Source organism: Choloepus didactylus, chromosome 3 (genome assembly GCF_015220235.1).
Source record: "Choloepus didactylus isolate mChoDid1 chromosome 3, mChoDid1.pri, whole genome shotgun sequence".
Classification (NCBI taxonomy): domain Eukaryota; kingdom Metazoa; phylum Chordata; class Mammalia; order Pilosa; family Megalonychidae; genus Choloepus; species Choloepus didactylus.
The window spans coordinates 135,449,710-135,469,851 of NC_051309.1; the positions used below are offsets into that span (position 1 = coordinate 135,449,710).

Here is a 20,142-nt window from a genome sequence, read left to right on the forward strand (position 1 = left end):
ATCGAATGCAATATATAATTTAACAAAGACATGTGTTTAGTTTATTTAAATTTAATAATTTAATTTTTAACATTTCCATATTTCACAGTGTTTTATAAAATGATCATGGCATCCCGGTGCTCTTCCACTTAAAAACAAATGGGAAACAAGTGCGTATTCCTGCCTCCAAAGCTTTCTATATCTTGGGCTTTATAATATTTTAATGTCATGGGACTTGTAAAGAAATAATAGCCTTAAATCACAAACCCCCAAATTCTCTAGGGACAAGCAGAGAACAGTTTGAAAAGAATCATTGCACACAGAATCCAGGTTTGATCTGGAATAATCCTTAATTCTTTCAAAGTGTTTGCATATCCTTTGGATTTCATTTAAATTTTGGTGTCACCACCACTTAAGAGTGCTTCTTAACTTTGTAAAAAATGTGCTTTTAAGATGCATTTTCTTTTCGGAGCCTCATTTCCTCTAATTTTCTTTTTCTCCTTTTCTCTCTTTACTCTGTTTTCATTCCTGACTCATTTTCCTGGAGCTAGTAAAATGACTGTAACTTTTATCCTATTTTGTCATAGAATGACAGATTTATCCTATCTAGTGCTTCCATGGATGTTGGATATAGGAGAGACAATTTTCCATTTCAACCAAAAATGAAAATAATTTAATATTTCTTTAGGGTATATCATTTTCTAAATTTGTAAAAACTACCATAGAATATGTTACACTGAACTAAATGAAATTACCATTTTTGTAGGTAAAAAATGATAAAATGTTGGCAATTTCACATGGTTCAATCCATTAATTATAATTTCACACCTGCGTTTATAAAAAAATGCTAGGCTGGTCTTCATTGTTCTTTACTTCAGTAAACTCAAAGGCTATAAAAGTCTATTTTGAAACAAATATACTTAGAATCCTCCCACATCCCAGCTTCCCAAGGAAACCAAACTCAATCTAGTTAACATCATTTTAGATGTCTGATTCCCTAACGTGCCATCTCACAATTACATATGATGTTTTTAAACTTCATTTGCTTTTAGATGTTACCCTACATGGATGGAAATTCATAACATCACCAGCTGACTTTACCTAACATATAGTACCAAAAATACTCTGGAAAAAGGTATGTTTTATAATGAGACAACTGTGCATGCTTATCAGCACAGACTGCCTTGTCTAATGATGCCACCTCTCAGCAACTCAATGAGCAACATCCAATTTTCTCCCCTGTGGTTTTGATGATTCATTGATCCCTTCCTTCTTGTGGATCGAATCCATATTTTACCAAGAGTCTTGTTATATTGTCTCGTGTTCAGTATAGAATTGCTGCCAGCAATGTGCTTTTTCCTGTTAACACCTGTACCAAAGCTGTTGAGGATATAATTTTTCAAAGCAATAGTTGAAAAGGAGATTCTTATCTCTTTTCTGTATTGGGGTAACTATTTCTTCCAAATGTAAAAGATGTTGCTTATAAAGCCGAGCCTATTCTTAAAGAGACTTCATCTATATATTTGATTTTGATTATATTAGGATGTTACACACTTGGCATAGTGAAAAGCTTTCACATGTATAGCACACTGAAAATTGGCATTTTTTATGTCTAGAAAAATATCTTACTGCTATGTCATTTATCACAATATATTCATGAGTCCATATGTTTCCTATATTTGAAGGGAAGGAAGATTTAATTTATAATATTTTGTGTACTAATTACCCAATTTTTCAGTTACCAGATTATTATGAACAACCACATCATCCAGAATGGTCAGAATGTACTTTGTGAATGCATATTGGGTCCATCCATCCATCCATCCATCCATCATCCATCCATCCATCATCCATCCATCCAACCATCCATCCATTTGTCTGTCCATCTATTAGCCATCCCTCATTGTGGATACTCTACGTGGGGATAATTTGATACTTTGAAGATTTGGAGAGAACATATTTCTGCAGAGCTGAACAAAAGCCAGGGAGTTTGGCATCAAAATAGTAAATGGTCTAGTCGTGTAGTCCATGGAGGTTGGAACATAATTCTACATTGGTTTCTTGAAGGATGTAGCTGTTAAAACTCAGGAAAGGGGAAACAGAAAAAAAATGTATCATTTGTTGAAACAAAGTCCATTTAAATACAAGAATTACTGCAATTTTCCTTTCACAAACAGATGTGAAATGCATCACAAAGCTACTCAATAATTATTTCCCTGTGGAAAAACCAAAGTCTGCACACAGGGAAGCCCTTTGACATCTGTCTCTGCTTTTCTAATAGGAGATAAAGCTCAGACACAGCCAAGAGATAAGGGAGGCTTCTCAAGAGAAGACTAAGCACAGAAACCAAGGTCTGTAGAATGAAAATATAGATGTATTGAAAAATGAATAAGAAGCTTCTGTAGGAAAAAGGGGGAAAAAAGACATGGAAAAAACAACACACATTTAAAAATGACAGTATGTGATTGATACAAGGAGGAAAAATGCAGGGTTGGAACTTAAACAGAAGTGGGTTAGGATCTTTAGTTCTATCTTTTGTAAACTCGGGCAAGTTATTTGAATGTATTCAAAGATGAATTTCCTCATCTGCTGAAAGGACTAAGTATTTTCTTGAGAATTAAGTGAGATAATGTATTAAAAGTATAGATTTTCTCTGAGTTATAAAAGGCTTCAATATTTATAGATTTACTCCTCCCATTACATTTGGCATGAATCTCAGGACTCCTAGTAAAATTCATCCACTTGATTGGACACACAGTAGCCTATTAAGTACAGTTAATAAAATTATTGAATCTTCAAGTTTGAATTTTTATCTAGATTCTGACTTTCACAGGTGAATTTGAACACAACAAAACCTTTCCTCTCCAGTCAGCTTACCTCATTCAGGGTGTGTATGTGTATGTTGGGGGTGGGAAGGCTGGGAGGGTTCCCAAGGAGTTTCTGTTTCGGGGGATAAATCTGCATTCCTCATATCATTCAGATTAGAAAAGAGAGGCAGGAATTTTTTTTTTTTTTTTTTTTTTTTAATTAGAGAAGTTGTGGGTTTACAGAACAATCATGCATAAAATATAGGATTCCCATACACCACCCTACCACTTACACCCTGCAGTTGGTGTGCAACATTTGTTACAATTGATGATAGCACCTTTTTATAATTGAACCATTAACTGAAGTCCAGGGTTTAATTTAGGGCACAATGTTTGTGTCGTGTAGTTCCATGGATTTTTTTAAACATTGTTATTCTGTTACCATATATACCTTCTAATGTTTCCCTTTTTAATCATATCAGATATATATTTCAGTGCTGTTAATTGCGTTCACAGTGTTGTGCTACCATCACTCCCATCCATTACCAAAATATTTCCAGCATTCCAAATCGGAACCCTGTACATTTGAAGCCTTGGCTTCCCATTCCCTATCCCCGCCCTGTGCCCTGGAAACCTATATTCTAGAGTCAGGCAGAAGACATTTGAGAGAATGTCTTGTTTGAAATCTCAAATGGACGTTAGCTAAGGAAATGGTAGTTTCAATATCTTCTCTTTAACGCCTAGTCCCTGGAGCTGAGTTAGAAAGGGAAGAATAAAAACTTTAGAATGCTAGTGGCCATTACAGTGCATATTTGTTGCTTTAATATTAACTTGAATTGTCTATTAAATTCTATATTTATGTGAATTATTTTCCTAAATAAAGGGAAAGGGGATTTTCTCAAACTTTTTGCCCACCCATTGGCTACCACAATATTCTGTACATCAAGTGAACCATGCACAGTCTCTTTATTTGTTCTAACTCAGTAATATAAAGATATGCATATATTTCTCATTTTCAATTTAGTTTGGGTTACCTTTTTTGATTAGATTTGACAGTTCATCTATTTTTTAGTTTATTTTAAAAATCAATATTTTTAAATTTAATTTCATTATTTTCATTGTCCTACTTCTCTGGAGATTGTTTATTGTTTATTTCTAAACTTGAGTGCTAATTTACTTGAGTTCATTCTTTCTTGTTAATCATTAATGTTTTTTAAACTATGGCTCTTAAACTAAGATTAGACGGTGGTGCCCTGTGCCCTTAAGTTTCCTCAGCATGTTCTCGCTTTGATTATGTTTTAGTTTGTTTCAGTTTTGTCCTGTATTCTATTTTGGTCAGAGAAGGCCTGTACAAATTCCACTTTACATCATTTATTTGAGATTACCTTTCTGCCCTGACATATGTGTTTTGTACTTGGCAGCAGAATTTGTCCATATGCACATTCACATGGTTAATATTTATGGCATTGACATCAGTATGTGGCCCTGACATCACATAAAATATAATAGTTTTCAATGTTCCTGAGGCATAAATTTGAATTTAATATGTTATAAAACTAGAGGACAGGGAAATATAATTAGCAATTCAATAGACCTGTCTATTGAGTATGCTGATTTCAAGATCAGTGGTGGCTTTCCAGGGGCTCGTTGGGGGACACCATAGTTCTCACTAAGTGTTAAAGAGTTATAAAAAAAAATTCAGTTATATGATCTTGCAATTTGTGAAGGAAATTATATTTTACAGGTTTTTTTCAAGTTTAAAAAGTAGGAACATTCTTGGAGCTGTGTGTGTGTTAATAAATCTCAATTTGTTATAAATTTATAAGTTTATATTTTAGCTGATTTGATTTACAATGTATGAGGGGCCTTAAACCTCTCTCACAATGGGACTGCTCTCAATTTTTTCTTATTTCAAACTCTTTTTGTTTTATGTATAAAGAATTATATGATCCATAAATGCACACATATGATGTCTTGTTACTCAATACTTTGTTTCCTGATTCACAGTTTTCTTGAGGTTTATACCCTTTAACAATGTAAAAGAATTCTCTTTTATACTCAGTTACTGAATGGGGCCTTGAATTCCACTTTGTCTTATTTAATACTGTCTCTTCTGTTTTTTTTAACCTCATAAATGTATTATGCATTTTTACTATACATTTAATGTTATACAGTAATATATAAATGTATTATTATATATTTATTGGTAACTGCTTGTATATACTTTTAGATATGAGCAAGTTAACTGATAGTTGAGTCTGTTTTCTAAAGACTAATTTGAGTGTTTTTGTCTTTTTAAAAATGGTAACATTTTTTAATGAGCAATGCATAAAAATGGCATAAAAGGCATAAAATCACATAAAATTTAAGAGGTATAACAAGGCATATAAGCGAAGGAACGTTCTCCTCTTATTATCCCTTGTCATTCTGTTTTTTCCCCTCTAGCAGTAACCATTGTTAGCAATTTCTTGTTTATCTTTTCAGAGGCAATTTATGGATTTATGCAAGTGTATAAAGACACATAACACACGTAACACTGTTCCTATACTTTGCCTTTTTTATTTAACAGATAACTTTGAAACTTTGTATATCCCACAGTTTGCCATTCTGTTCATCAGTTGATATACCCTTAGGCCACCTCCATCTACTGCAAATGGTGAATACTGACACCATTTGACCCCACTGTGCCAATGTCTACTCGTGGCCTTCTTCTCAATTCTTCCAAGTATATACCCAAAAACCGAGTTGCTGCACCATATGGCACCCTGTGCTTAGCTTTCTGTGGAACCACCACACTGCCCTCCAGATGGGCTGCACCATTCTATTTCCCCATCAACAGGGATTAGGTACATCCCTTTCTCCACATTTTCTGCAGCACTTGTAGCCTTGTGTTTATTTTTTAGACCGTTTTATGCACACACCACACATTCCATCCTAAGTAAACAATCAGTGGTTCCCTGTATAATCACATAGTTATGCATTCACCACCACTATCTGTATAAGGACATTTCCATTTCTTCCATAAAGAAAGAGGAAGAGGCAAAAAAAAAAAAAAAAAGAAAAAAAAAAGAAAAAAGGAAAAGAAAGGAAAAGAAATGAAAACTAAAAAGCAACAGAAGAAAAAATAAATTAAAGTAAAATACAATAAAAAAGTCAGACAACGATACCAACACCAAGAATTCCATACCCCTCCTTTATATCCCCCTCTTATAGACATTAAGCTTTGGTATATTGCCTTTCTAACAATTAATGGAAGCATATTACAATATTATTATTAACTATAGACTCTAGTTTGCACTGACTGTATTTTTTCCCCAGTACCACCCCATTTTTAACACCTTGCAAAGCTGACATTCATTTGTTCTCCTTCATGTAAAAACATTCTTATATTTGTACCTGTAATCACCATCATTGACCACTCTAGGTTTCACTAAGTTATACAGTCCTGGTGTTTATCTTCTATCTTTTCTTCTGGTGTCCTACATTCCCCTAATCTTTCTCTTTCAACCATACTCACAGTCATCTTTGTTCAGTGTACTTACATTATTGTGCTACCATCACCCAATAGTGTGCTCCAAACCTCTCTCTCCTGTCTTTTCCTATCTGGCTGTAATGCATCCTTTAGTAGACTGAGTTGTAACACTTCCCTGTGGAAAAAAAGAAGCAGGCTACCTGGAGTGAGGGAAAGTAACTCAACCAGGCTCCAATTGTGGTTTTAATTAACAAATGTGGGCTACTGAATACAAGCACAGATAACCCAGGAGAATCCCCCCATTTAAAAATTCTTAAACATAATTGCATTTGAAATTTTTCTTCTGCCAGTTAAGGTAACACAGTCACAAGTTTGAGGCATTAGTACAGAGACATCTTTGGAGGGCCATTATTCTGTCTACTCTATTGTTCCCTTTGAATTTTATAACATGTTGTGTATTACTTACTTAAGAAATGGAAAAAAAATTCATTCCCTAAAAAAGAAATTACAAATGCCCTCTGACCTTGTAATTCCAGTTCGAATATTTTACAGATATTATAACACATTTGAAAAATGGTATATTTAAAAGGTTATTCCTCAAGATGGCAGCATAGAGAGGTGTAGAATTTAATTCATCCTTTAGAGCAACTAGTAAATAGCCAGGAACAACTAGTAAATAGTCTGGATTAACTGTTGGGGGACATCTGTGACCAGACACACATCATACACCAGCCCAGAATGGGTGGAATGGCTGAGACCGCAGCGTAACAACTGAAGGAAAGCTCCCCAAAATGCAGAGCTGTGCCCCTCCCCATTGGCATGGCAGGCTGATTTTAGCTCAATAAAACCCCTGTTGGACTTCTCACCTACAGAACTTCAAGATGGTAAATTTGCGCTCCTAAATTTGTCATAATTTGTTAAAGCAGCACAGAAGTCTAACTAATACAAGGAAGAAAAGAGAAAAGTAAATCTTCATATACTTTTTTCCGTACATAAACAAATTCCTCTCAGCAGATGGAACCGTTTCCCAGCTTCTTGTGCATGCTTTCACAGACATTCTATGCACTTACAAGCATTTACATAGTGTGTGAAATGGATACTAAGGCAAATATTTTTTTCACATTTTAACATGTTAAATTGGGATGCATCTTACAAGAAATTGTTCTTACAGTTTCTGAGTCAGATATTGAAACTTGGGATTTCTTCATAGATGCAGGAACAAGAACTGTCTAAAGTCAGGGAGTAGGAAAAGACATCTAGGGATTTAGAAATGTCACTATTTCTTAAACATCTTTCTCCCATTTTTCACCCCATTTTAACATCATGTCCTTTACTCCAGTTTTAAAATTATCCAGTGCTGCCTCATTCTGAGCCTTTTGAAGTTTAACTGGGTTGTCTCTCAATTCTTCTTGTTAGCCTTGGTTCCCACTGTCTTGAATCTGCTGTATCAAGTTCCATTTCAGCCATGGGATATCTTGATTCAAAATTTTCTTGCTTTAGTCCTCTTTCCCATTCTGTGCATCTTTGTGGGTTTATTTCATAAAAAAAAACACATCAGTTTAATATAATTTAATTTTTAAGCAAGAGAAATTAAATGCTTGTATTCAATTTTGTACCTTTCTTTTTGCTTTTAGTTAATGGAATTTTAACTATTTACTTGCATTATATCTAATTGATATGTTTGGACTTAATCCTGTCAATCTCTTTATGCTTTCTACTTTTGTTTCCTTGCTGTTTCTTTGTGTCTCTTACTATTCTTAGGCTAAGAGTTGTAGGCTTCTATCTTCTCTTTAGGTTTTTAACTGTTTTTAAACTTTATTAGTTTAACAACATTGTTTTTGAATATTTTTTGCTATTGTATGTTTAATTTTAATCACCAAAATCTAGAACAGCAGAATGTAAAAGAAAACTTTTGACACAATTTTATGTTTCTCTTGCTTTGCCTCTATTCTCCCAGATTTTGTAATATAATCTGATAATTTAAAGCAAGATTATTGTTAATTAAAAGATTACTTTTAGATAATGCATCTTGTACCTTAAGAATATAGTTTTTACTGACATTTCATTTGGTAATTAGATTTATGATAAATTTTTGAGCTTAATGCTTCAGTGGTATCATTGGTTCTCTATAGACTCTTTAACCATGACTTCATTGTACTAGTTCTAAATTTAGATTCACTTGAAGACAATTGTATAAAAATGTGGCTTATGAGGGGGGACAGTGGGATTGGGGCGGCCATGGGGATCACACTCCCCTTTGTCTAGTTTGTGGATGGATGAGTGGAAAGGTGGGGGAAGGAAACAAACAAACAAACAAACAGACAAGGGCGCCCAGTGTTCTTTTTTTTACTTTAGTTGCTCTTTATCACTTTAATTATTATTCTGGTTATTTTTGTGTGTGTGGTAATGAGGGTGTCGGGGATTGATTTTGGTGATGAATGTACAACTATGTAATGGTACTGTGAACAATCGAATGTACGATTTGTTTTATGTGACTGCATGGTATGTGAATATATCTCAATAAAATGAATATTAAAAAAAATTTAGATTCAACTTTCAGTTGGCTCTAATACGTCATCAACTAATTTTTACATAAAGGATTGTGACTAGGGTGCTTTCTAAGCACTTATGTATTCTATAATTTCTTATCTCTTGTTTTTACTTATGAAATACAATCCCTATTAATAAAAAGGATTTGACTAAAATATTTTCCTTCAGAACTTTAAACATTAGTCTATTGCCTTCTGACATTCAGTATAAGAGAAAAAATATGACACTGCCTACTTCCAATTTGTTTTATTTCTTCTCAGATTCTTAACTTTTTTTTTCTTGATATTTAACATTCAAATAATCTTTTCCTCTGTATTTTGGAAGTATTTTTCAATTTTGTTCTCCACTCTATTGATTTGATTTTTTTATAATGCAAATTTTGTGTCTTATATTCAATTTGAATATTCCATTTTTTGCTTCCTTGCCATGTCATTTCAATCTCTTAAATCTCTTTCAATCTCTCTTTAATGTTATCTCATTGTCTTTTCGTCTAACTCTGTCCTCTCTTTATAGTTTTCTGCTCCTGTCACAAAGCAGTTTATTTTCTTTTTTTCCTGTTAGGTAGGATTGAATAAAATTCTCTAAAGCCTTCTACTGGCTTTGGTTCCTCTAGTTAATAATTTGCAGCATTAGTCTAATCTTATTATGTTTTCCTCTCCTTGTTCAGTTTGTTCCCATTGTCTTCATGTGGGTTTTATTTTATTTTTTATTCTTTCTCACATGAGAAGTTATATATAAGTCTTAATTGGCTATAGGAGATGGTGTGTGGTCTTTTCATTTAAGCACTGGTTGTGTTTCTTTACAGATCCACTAATGGATGATGTGCTCCAAGCTCAATTACCAATACTTCTAGGGCAACTATTGCTTGGCAAGTAGACAGCGTCTTCTTTTACTCTGAGTGCTGTGTTTTCTAACTCTGGACAAAATTAGTGTGTAAAAGCATAATTATACATCTATCCAGTCATGACTCTTTCTTTCTATGTTTCTCTGATAGCTCTTTATGTCAAAATCTGCACATGCATGCCAATATACCCATGCTGAACTTACCCTGGCACTCTAGGTTTACAGTATCTTATGGACGTGATATGTAGGAAGAGATATTCAAGGTGGTGTGGGACAACAGCACTCTAGCACTCTCAAGTAACAAGACACATCACCGCAATTTTTGTTTAGCTCAGTTATTGCATTTTTGATTCAAAGGATTGATAGTATGGTAACATTGAAGAGTTTTCCAACTACTTTCAGGCATATAGCTTGAGTGGGCCATTTTAGTTGTTTTTTTTTTTTTCCAACCTAATTCTATCAATCTTAAATGAGTAGAAATTCCTTTTATAATCTGACAATTATTTGATTGCTAGTCGCAGCAATCAAATATGTGTTAACATCATTAACTTCATAGTAAAGATAGACATCTTAGTGAGAAGTTGGAAGGTATTTCAGCCATATCTGGCAAATAAATTGTATATTAAACTAGTAATTAGGATCGTTGCACATGTATATGTTAGTGAAATCTAGTACTTTTTCCTGAGCCCAACACTATTCATGCCTTCAACAGGTGGATATCTCTCATGTTAGTAGGGACCTGGAGGTTACAGGTGTAGCACTACAGTAAACCCTAACAGGAGTCTTGCCAACATTCCAGAAATAGCTAATGACATATAGTGCAGTCTCAGATTTCTCAACTCCTGTGTACCAATGAAGTAGAATCACTGAACTGTATAAAAGTAGGCTTTGAGGTGCACTCTCATTTTATTGATAAGTAAACTAAGGTCAAAATAGTTTTGAAGAAGGAGCCCAGGTCCTTAAGTTAGTTTTATATGAGGAGGCTAGAAGAGCTGTTGACTGCCTTTCTAATATTAATTTCATGTTGTCTTTGTATCCTTGGTAGGGTGGGAAGCAGAGAAGGGATGGTCTTGCTTGTGGTTTCTTTGTAATTAAAGCAGTGACCTGTTCATTCATTAACCCTGCATGGGATTCTTTTTTTCAAGTGCCTAAGTAATGACTAGAGGAGGACAGTCTAGGACCTGAGACCCCTTTATTAAAAGTCTAAGGGCTTTAAGCTGTTTTCTAATGGGGACACCCTGAGACAATTCAGAGAATTTATGGTGTAGGTCTAAGAGCATGGTCATGGGGCACAACTTATGGGCTATGTAGAGAGAAATGTTGAAAACTTATCTATAAAATTTCTCCTTTCCCTGTGAGTCCCTTGTTCAATTTACATGTTCAGATCACTTTAAATATAATCCTGCTTTGTTCATGACACTATGAATTTTCCAGTCTGACCCCAGTCCCCAAATTCTGAAATGAGCTCCAATCTATTGTTGGTGGAGGAAAGTCAGTTCTAATTTATCCTGATTCTCCCTTGAATAAACTACAAAATTGCCAAAGCAAACTCCAGGATAATTCTACCATAGACCTTCCATGGAGATGAGCTAAGGGGAAGGTCTAAAAATCACACAATCAAGCTTGATTTGTGCATTGGTTGGCTTAGTCATCATGACCATCTGCACACCACTTGCATGTTTTGGAAATAAGAATTGACTTCTCTCTTGGAAGAGAGGAAATAACGCAATTAGATTTCATGATTTAGGGAGAAGGGAGAGAAAAAGTAATTACCAGAGACTAAAATGGAAAGATAAGAGTTTTAGCATTTTTGTTGTTTGTTTGTTTATTTACTTTAACCTTAAAGACATTTGATTTGGGTGAGGATATTTTCAGGTTTGAATAACCAAATGATAAACTTGGTAATACAATTTTTAAGTGAAGTCATTTAACTTATTCTATTTTCCTCCACATGCTATATTGCAAAGCATCCAAATTCTTAAGGTCTTGCCAAGAAAGTCATTCAGAAGTTTATGGAATAACACAGGCCAAATCTTGATTCTGCTCCACTCATAATTTGTTAATTAAAAATATGCCTTCTTAAATTCATTTTAACGAACATATATCCTGATGTTAGCAACATATATCCACATGATGGTATGGGCCATGTACTTTGCTGGGTATATACATTTACTAATACATAATTCCTGCCTTCAACAAACTAATACTCAAACTGGGAGATAACAGCTGAACACACATTTCAGTAAACATGATTCGTGCACATTTGTCAGTTACAACTGCAATTAAACATTATAGAATGTACATGATTAGACAGTATATAAACAAAAAGTAGAATTGATTGGCTCATAAAAATGAATAGTTCAGGGGTGTGTCTCTCTTCCATTGTGGCACAGAAGAGTTCACATTGGCTCTTCTTCTTCAGGACCCACAGAGTAGCCTTGGCATTACCAGGTCCACATCATTATCACAGCAAGTCCATAGGAATAAGAAAACAGAGATTCTAATTTCCCTATATCCCAAACTGGAATTGACTCTCATCATCTCACATTGGGCTGCTTTGTCTTGCGAGCTCCCTTCTTAGCTCAGCCCTTCCTCTGGTGCCTCTGTCGTGCTGCGGTGCACGTGCCTGGAGGGGCTGCACCTACGCTGAAGCGTCAGGGCAGTCAGGCAGGGCCTGGGGTAACCAGACATCCCATGCGAGCTGCCACAGGCAACTTCATTCTTTTATCCCAGCATGAATTCTGATATCAACATTTTTTTTTTTTATGTGGGCCACACTATGACAACAATTGGGAAATGTTGCCTTCACCCATATTTGTCACTGGAGAGATGCAGTGCTTTGATGAACCAATCTTGAAACCAGATGGCCCCAAGTCTATGTAGGCATTTTGATCAGGGAGGTGGGGAGTGTGCGTGGTAATTCCTCTAGACATATTTGGGATGCTGATAGCAAAATTAGGGAGCATAAAACAGCAAATGACTACTCTATGCAGTGGTAGATGTATGATTCTATGTTTCATTTTCAGGAAACTGAAGCTTTCCTTGTACTCTAGAAATAAAAGTTCACACGGAGGTTTGAGTTTCATAAGTATCTCGATGGACACATTGACAAAATATTTCTAAGGTTGCTCCCTTTTATTCTGGCTTTACATTATAATAAATCTTAGGATATTCTTCAGAGTAAAATCTCACCTATGATTGTAACAAATTAAGCCATTTGCATCTGACAAAAATTATAAGGGAAAGATAGAGGGTTTGAGTTGGGATGTTTCAATGAAAGGTCACTCCTGTGTAAAGGCCTCTGCTCCACAAGCCTGACAAATACCTGGGGGTTTCTGCTTGCCATCGTGCGTGCAATTTATAGGCCTGAGGCATGCTTTTAATGGTCTGGGGGACTGCTAAGAAATTGGTTCCTCAGGATTATTGCAGTTAAGAAGATCTGATTAGTCAATTATTCCTCTGTCTGAAAGAGGCCATTAAATTTGATGAGGGAAGCTGTCAATGCATTAAAAGGCACAACTGAGTGAAAGGTGAGAACAAATGCTGACAAGTATGGTAAACTTAAGACACATCTGACAAGGCACAGGGCTAGCTGAGCAAATGGCTCATAAAGCTGATTTAGCAGGAGGACAGTAAAATCCTTCCTTTCCAGTGATTTGACTTTTTACTAAGCATTTATTTGGAGACAGGGTCTACTAAAGAAGGTAGACTGCAAGTTTTTACTAGATTTTGCAGACATCAGTCTTGTATAATCATTCTTTATTATGGCACTAAATCTATTAAATTCTTCCAGTCTTTTGCCTTTACATAAACATTTTCTCTGACTAAAATCAGATATTCACTCTCTCCCAACCACAGTGATTGTTTTTGACAGGCACTCTTCTATATCTCTTTTAAAAGTCATGCAGAATTGCATTTCTGTTGTATTGAAGGTTGACAGAAGGTAATGATTTAGAAATAATTGCAAAGAGAAAGTGGCCTGGGGAAGACCTAATGACATCCCCCTCTGCTAAGAAATTTTATAGCTACTGCTTCATACTCCTCTAGTTATAGATGATTTCATCTCATAAACACTATAATAATAGTTGTTATTAATATAAAGGCCTCAAAAGATTTAGAGATCTATTTTGTTTTAAAATAAGCACCCAGACATTTGAAAGTTTATTCAAAGCTTATCTGAACTCGTTGGTCTGGAAAATGCTTAAATTAATGAATATCTAGTAGCTTTCTGGAGGATTTGTAGCTTTGGATCAGTTTGGAAGACAATTAAACCAGACATGTTGGTAACATTTTACAGCACTCTGATATTTTCTCCTGTTACTGACTAATGAGGCATCTAATGTCTATTGTTTTTCTTAAGGCTGTGGTAAAATGTTGAGCTATGCCTTGTGGCTTGGCTATCGTTGCTACTGGGCAAGGGCTGCTCTCTAATTTATATCCCATTATTAGCCATGTAATGCTAGCCTCTGTAACAAATAAACCCCAGATTCTCCGTGGCTTAACATAAAAATAAGAAAGAGAGCAGAGAATCTTATGGGAAGGTTTTCTAAAAATTTATTTAATATCACTTCTGCCTACCTTCCATTCATTAGAGCAGAGTCTTATGGCTTCATAAGGGGTTTCAAAATGCAGTTCCTAGCCAGGCACCTGCTTCTTAGAAACAACTGCACACTAGGGAAGAAAAGCCCAAATATTTGGTGATCAGCTAGCAATCTCTGCCATAACCTCTGCATGGCATTCAACTCTGGAGCTACAGGTGCTTATGGCAGGTGTGTCTAAATGATAAACTGATTGGGAAATAAACCTTCTCCAGCATTCAGTGGACCTTCAGATTAGGCAGCCAAAGTCCAAAATTTGTTTTCACTCCCAAAGTTTCAGGGACAGTTAAAAGAAAACCTTGAAATTTCCAATTACCTAATGGCTTTAGGGATCCATGCAACCAACCCCTGAGAACATCCTGCCCCCCAGTAGGGGCCAAGCCGACAATGTGACACCCACAGGCCCAGCACCTGTATGGTAGACCCATACATAGGTTGGCTTTCCAGTGGCCTGAAGGTTTCCCTGACCTGGCTATTTGCCTGCTGGTGCTGAAATTCTTGTTAATGTAATGACTTTTGACGAGGCTAACATCGTCAATTTTAAAAACTGATATGCTTTCTATGGAATTATATTTATGCTCTGTGTAAGCCATATTTACTTTTTTTCTCAGCCTACTTAGTAATAAAACCAAAATGTTTTCATTGTATTAGCTAATTTAATCCTCATAATCATCCTGTGAGGTAGGTACCATTATTACCTCCATTTTACAGATGAAATCATTGAGGTCCAGCACCAGACCTCTAGGAAGAGGTGTATTTGGCTTTCTGAACCTGGGAGTCTGGTTCTAGAGTCTAGTTAACCAGTATGTTGTGTTGGCTCTCCCCCAGCCCCTTTGCCTGATTAGATCAAACTCCTTGTTATAGTGCACATTTATTTCCCATTTTATGAGGAAAATAAAATAAAATTAAATGTGTCAACCTGGACCTTGTGATTAATCGAGGATACTAATATTCCTTACTCCAGGGTCCTGGTTATGGTTTTGAGAGTTTGATGGTAAGAATAATGAGAGAACTGGGAAGCAGCGTGTTCCAGGTTGCTAATGCTGCCATAAAGGGGGTCTATTTGGTTACAAAGTTACAGTCCTAAGGCCATAAAAGTGTCCAAACTAAGACATGAACAATAGGGTACCTTCAGTGAAGAACGGATGATAGCATCTGGAAAACCTCTGTCACTGGGAAGGCACGTGGCTGGCGTCTGCTCCAGGGTTCTGGTTTCAAAATGGCTTTTTCCTGGGACGTTTCTCTCTAAGCGTCTGGGGATGTTCTCTTGTTTCTTCCAGGCAAACTCCGGGCTAGCAAAAGTCTGCTTTCAATGGCTGTCTCCCAAATGTCCCTCTCAGCTGCAGCAAGCATCTGGGCCTGTCCCAGAATTTTTATAGGGCTCCAGTAAACTAATCAAGATCCATGCTGAATGGGCAGGGCCACACCTCTATGGAAATAATTCAGTCAGTGTTATCACCTATAGTTGGATGAGTCACATCTCCATGGAAACAACATAATCCAAATATCCCACAAGATTGGATTAAACGATCATGGCTCTTTCTGGGGGATATAATATATCCAAACTGGCACGCAGGGCAATGAGGAAATTTCACTGAAGTTAGGCAAGATGAGTTCAGTAAACTCTGGGAAGGGCCAGTTGAAATTTGTCAATAAAAGTATATACAATATAAACAAAATGGGCTCCAAACTGGCAGGATGGTACAATTCCTTAAAGTTGAGGTAAGGCTAGGAGTGCATGATTGTCTTCTAACAGTGCAAGCACTTTGCATCAGTGGATCCCAGCAGGCCTGTCCGATCCCTGCCCATCGGTCCGTGTTTTAGCCTGAAATGTCTTTTCTTTTTTTCCCTCTACTTCCTTTCCAAAGTTTTACCAAACTTCAAGGTCTACTTTGCTAGCTCCTCAATGAAGCACACCAGTCCATTTTGGTCTTGTACTTTCTTGGGCAACTTTATGACTAATTTAGTAACTATTAATCAGATATCATCTTTTTTAAAAAATACAAATGTCTGTGTTGTTTCTCTCAAACTAGAGTCTAAATGCATTAAAGGTAGAGAATACATCTTTTACTTACTTTTTATCTCTCTATATCCCTTAGTAAGACACTTAATTCTTGAGTTCCGTGTTAGAGTCTATTTGCAGAGAACCATATAGAATGAAAAACCTTAGCTGTATAAGAGCCTGATAAAGATATTTATTTATCCATCTGTTCCTTCTAAAGTTCTTACTGTATTATGGTTTCCTTTTGTTCAATATTAGCAGTGCTTTTCTCATATACCTTAATTAATAAAAGAACCCATTCTGGACCCAAGAGTTTTCTGGACAAATGGCTGCAACATTGTTTCCCTTGTTGACTGGAAAATGCTCTGATTCAGCCATGTGGGAATTTTTAATTGTCACAGCTGCTAGAAGCAGAATAAATGAATAAGAACAAGATGCTTTGACTTTTTGCTGGATCTTAGAGAGCGCACTGCAGAGAAGTGCCTTAGTGACCACATTTCTGCTGGGGTGAGCTTGACCCTCCCTGCCACATTGCAAGTGGTGTGACAAAGTAATCACTCACAGCTTTGTCCCCCTCCTCCAAACTTGGAAGGAGAGTCAAACACATGTCTAAAATTTTTATAGTAGATTGTCCTATTTAATCTACATTTCAGAATATAGTTTGACACGCAGACAAGCTATATGATTTTTTTTTGTAATCAAGAGGCACAGCACCCTGGTAGATACCTTTGAATGGCTTTTTCCCATTGGATGATTACAGGACGTAGATCCAATGTACTTATTGCAGTGATTATCTAGAGAATTCTATGGAAAACAACATGCTGATGGAGTCAATTACTCATCAATACTCATCTAGCACCTATAAGATAAATAGTTTAGGAAACCCTGGGACAGCACTTTGGGGATTCAACACTTGCCACATTACATACATTCATTATATACATGCTGAACCACCATTATCTGTACTTGATAGCATGGGATTCTGAAACAGGACTAATTGCTGTTACTCATATATCATAATTCCTGAAGAAAAGTTCATCTTCTTCCAGAAATGTTATTTTTGTGTTTGGAGGCAAACTAAAGAACTATAAATATCTGTGTTGTTTATTTTTAGGAACAATTGCTAATAATGTTGCAAGTGTATTCCCCAAATTATCTGCAATTCCATAAACCATAAAGCAAGTCAAGAGTTATTTAATTGTGTAACATAAAATTCAACTGGTTTGAAACTCTATTGTCATATTTTTTCCCCAAAGATGTGATTTTCACACATAGTCATTCACTGAACAAATATTTACCCAATGGTCACCATGTATTAGGTACCCCACCATGTTCTAGGCATGTGGGGTACATCATTGGAAAAGCAAAAGCGTCAGCTCTTGTCCAGTTTATACAGTAGCAAAGAGAGAGGCACTATAAATAACAAGCACAATAAGTAAATAAATTGTGTAGTCTGTTAAAGGATGATGGGCACTATGGGAAAAAAAAAATAAGTGGAGTGTGGTAAGAGTCAATCAAGAGATTGGAGTGTTTGGTGGGAAGCAGCACACATTTAATAGGCTGATCAGGGTCCAGATAATTGAAAGTTGGCATTTGCGCAAAGGCTGGAAAGAGTTGAGGGGTTGGTCATGGGAATATTTTGAGAAGAGTGCCCCAGGCAGAGGGAACAGCAATGCAAAGCCTTAAGCAAGAGCTTGCCAAGCATGTTCAAAGAGCAGCAACCTGGCTAGTGTGATGGGGCCAAGTTAGAAGAGGTTGGAGAGGTAATGGGGAGGGGCTTGAGGACAGGGCAGCTCAGAAAGAGCCGTGTAACATTGTAAGGACCTGGTTTCGCACTTGAGTGAGATGGGCAGCCAATGGCAGTTCTCATCTAAGCTTCACAGCGCTGTCTAGAGCAGGTGAATAAGTATTTGTAACTCCATTTTATGGATGAAGAAATGAGATGCTGAAAGTTGAGGTAGCATGCAAAATGATCTGCTTTCAATAGTTTAGTTTCTTCTGGAAGGGAAAGGAAAAATTTTGTAGAAGGCCATGTTTGGATGGGCACTCTTTTCTAAGCCACTGTTTGTATTTTATTTTCCTTTCAATCCTTACAATCATACAAGATAGATGTTTCCTGTTCAATAAATGAGAAAATGGAGATTTAAAGAGGGTGTGAAATTTGTAAAATTTCACATAGCTAGTGAATGTACATTCAAGCTTAATTCTGACTTCAAAATAAATTTTTTTGTGAAGTTATATTGAAAGACTTTTTACTTTTGAATAGGAATCATTTCAAGCATAGAAAATAGAAAAAGATAAGTATCCACATAAATCTGCTGGATTCAAAATATATTAACCTTTTGCAATTTTACTCTAGATCACTTTTTTTGCCTTTAAGAAAAAAATTAAGAGTTTTTTCCTATTTGATGGAGATAAAACACTATCTTGTCTAAATCTTAATTGGAATTTCTTTGATTAAAGCTGAGTTTAAAAACCTTTGGATGTTTTTATTGACCATTCAATTTTTCTATTGCCTTTTCACATTCTTTGTGAGGGATTTTCTATAGGTTGTTTATCTTTTTCTTATTTGTTTTTAACAATTCTTTATATATTCTTAATATTCATTTATCTGTTAGAGTCATTGCAAATATTTTCATCTAGTCTATGACTGGTATCTTTTTCACCATTTATTATGAAATAAATACACAAAAGTTTGGATAAAATGTGGATGCATATTTCATTCACTTTTCTGATCACAAAGATAAAATTTCAATTTTTCCTCCTTAAAGGATGATATTACCTTTAGGTGTTTGATGGATAATGCTTATTAGATTAAGGAAATTTGTAAAAGAGGATGAGGCATATTATCATTTATATTTTCTACATTTATTGAAGTGATTATATAATATTTCCCTTTACTATGTTGATATGGTGATTGTTTTTCTAATGTTCATGTAACCTAGTATTCCTGAGTTATACTGAACTTGCTAATGATGTGTTATTCTTTTTATATATTTGTTTTAGTTTCACAGCTGCTAAGACAAATACCATGCAATGGGTTGGCTTAAATAATGGGTGTTTATTGACTCAGTGTTTTGAGGTTAGGAGAAGTCCAAAATTGAGCATCAGCAAGGCAATGCTTTCTCCCTGAAGACTGGGGCATTCTGGGGCTGGCTGCCAGTGATCCTTTGGTCCTTGGCTTTTTTGCCACATGGCAGTGCACATAGTGGCATCTTCTCCTTTCTCTTCCAGGTTCCATTGACTTTCAACTTCTTTCTCTTCTGTGTCCAATTTCTTTGCTTAAAAGGACTTCAGCCATATTGGATTAAGGCCCACCCTCATTCAGTTTGGGCATACCTCAACTAAAAATATCTTCAAAGGTCCTATTTACAAATAGGTTCCCACCTTCAGGAACAGAGGTTGGGACCTGAACATGCCTTTTTTTTCAGTCCCCAACAATCTGCCCTCTGGACCTCCAAAAGTCATGTTTTTCCCACATGCAAAATGCATTTAGTCCATCACTACAACCTAAAAGCTTTAAGCCATTTTAGAACAAAGCTAAGTAGAACACTCATCAAAATCACTTATGGATGTAGTTCATCCTGGGACAAAATTCCTCTGTTTCATGGATCTGTGAAACCTAGAAAACAAGTTATCTACTTCCAATACACAATGGTGGGGCAGGAATAGTATAAACATTTCCCTTCCAGAAGGGAGAAATTGGAAGGAAAACAGAAGTCATGGTTCTCAAACAACTCTGAAAACCAACAGGGAAAACTCCATTAGATTTCAAGGCCTGAGAGTCATCTGCGGATCCATGTTTTGTCCCCTGCTGTTGATGGAGTAACAGCCCTACCCTTTCCAAGCCCTTCTCAAACACTTGGGTGAAGGCCCCACCCTCTCTGTGCT

At 36.0% G+C, this 20,142-nt stretch overlaps 1 long non-coding RNA gene across 1 annotated transcript in view; it reads left to right on the forward strand.

The window, feature by feature from the left end:
• The first annotated feature begins 1,095 nt into the window (after positions 1-1,095).
• The window catches only part of LOC119529838, a 91,326-nt gene continuing 72,279 nt past the window's right edge, over positions 1,096-20,142 (forward strand). Inside the window, exon 1 of the long non-coding RNA XR_005215956.1 lies at positions 1,096-1,114. This is a non-coding gene — a long non-coding RNA (uncharacterized LOC119529838). The remainder of the gene's footprint in view (positions 1,115-20,142) is intronic.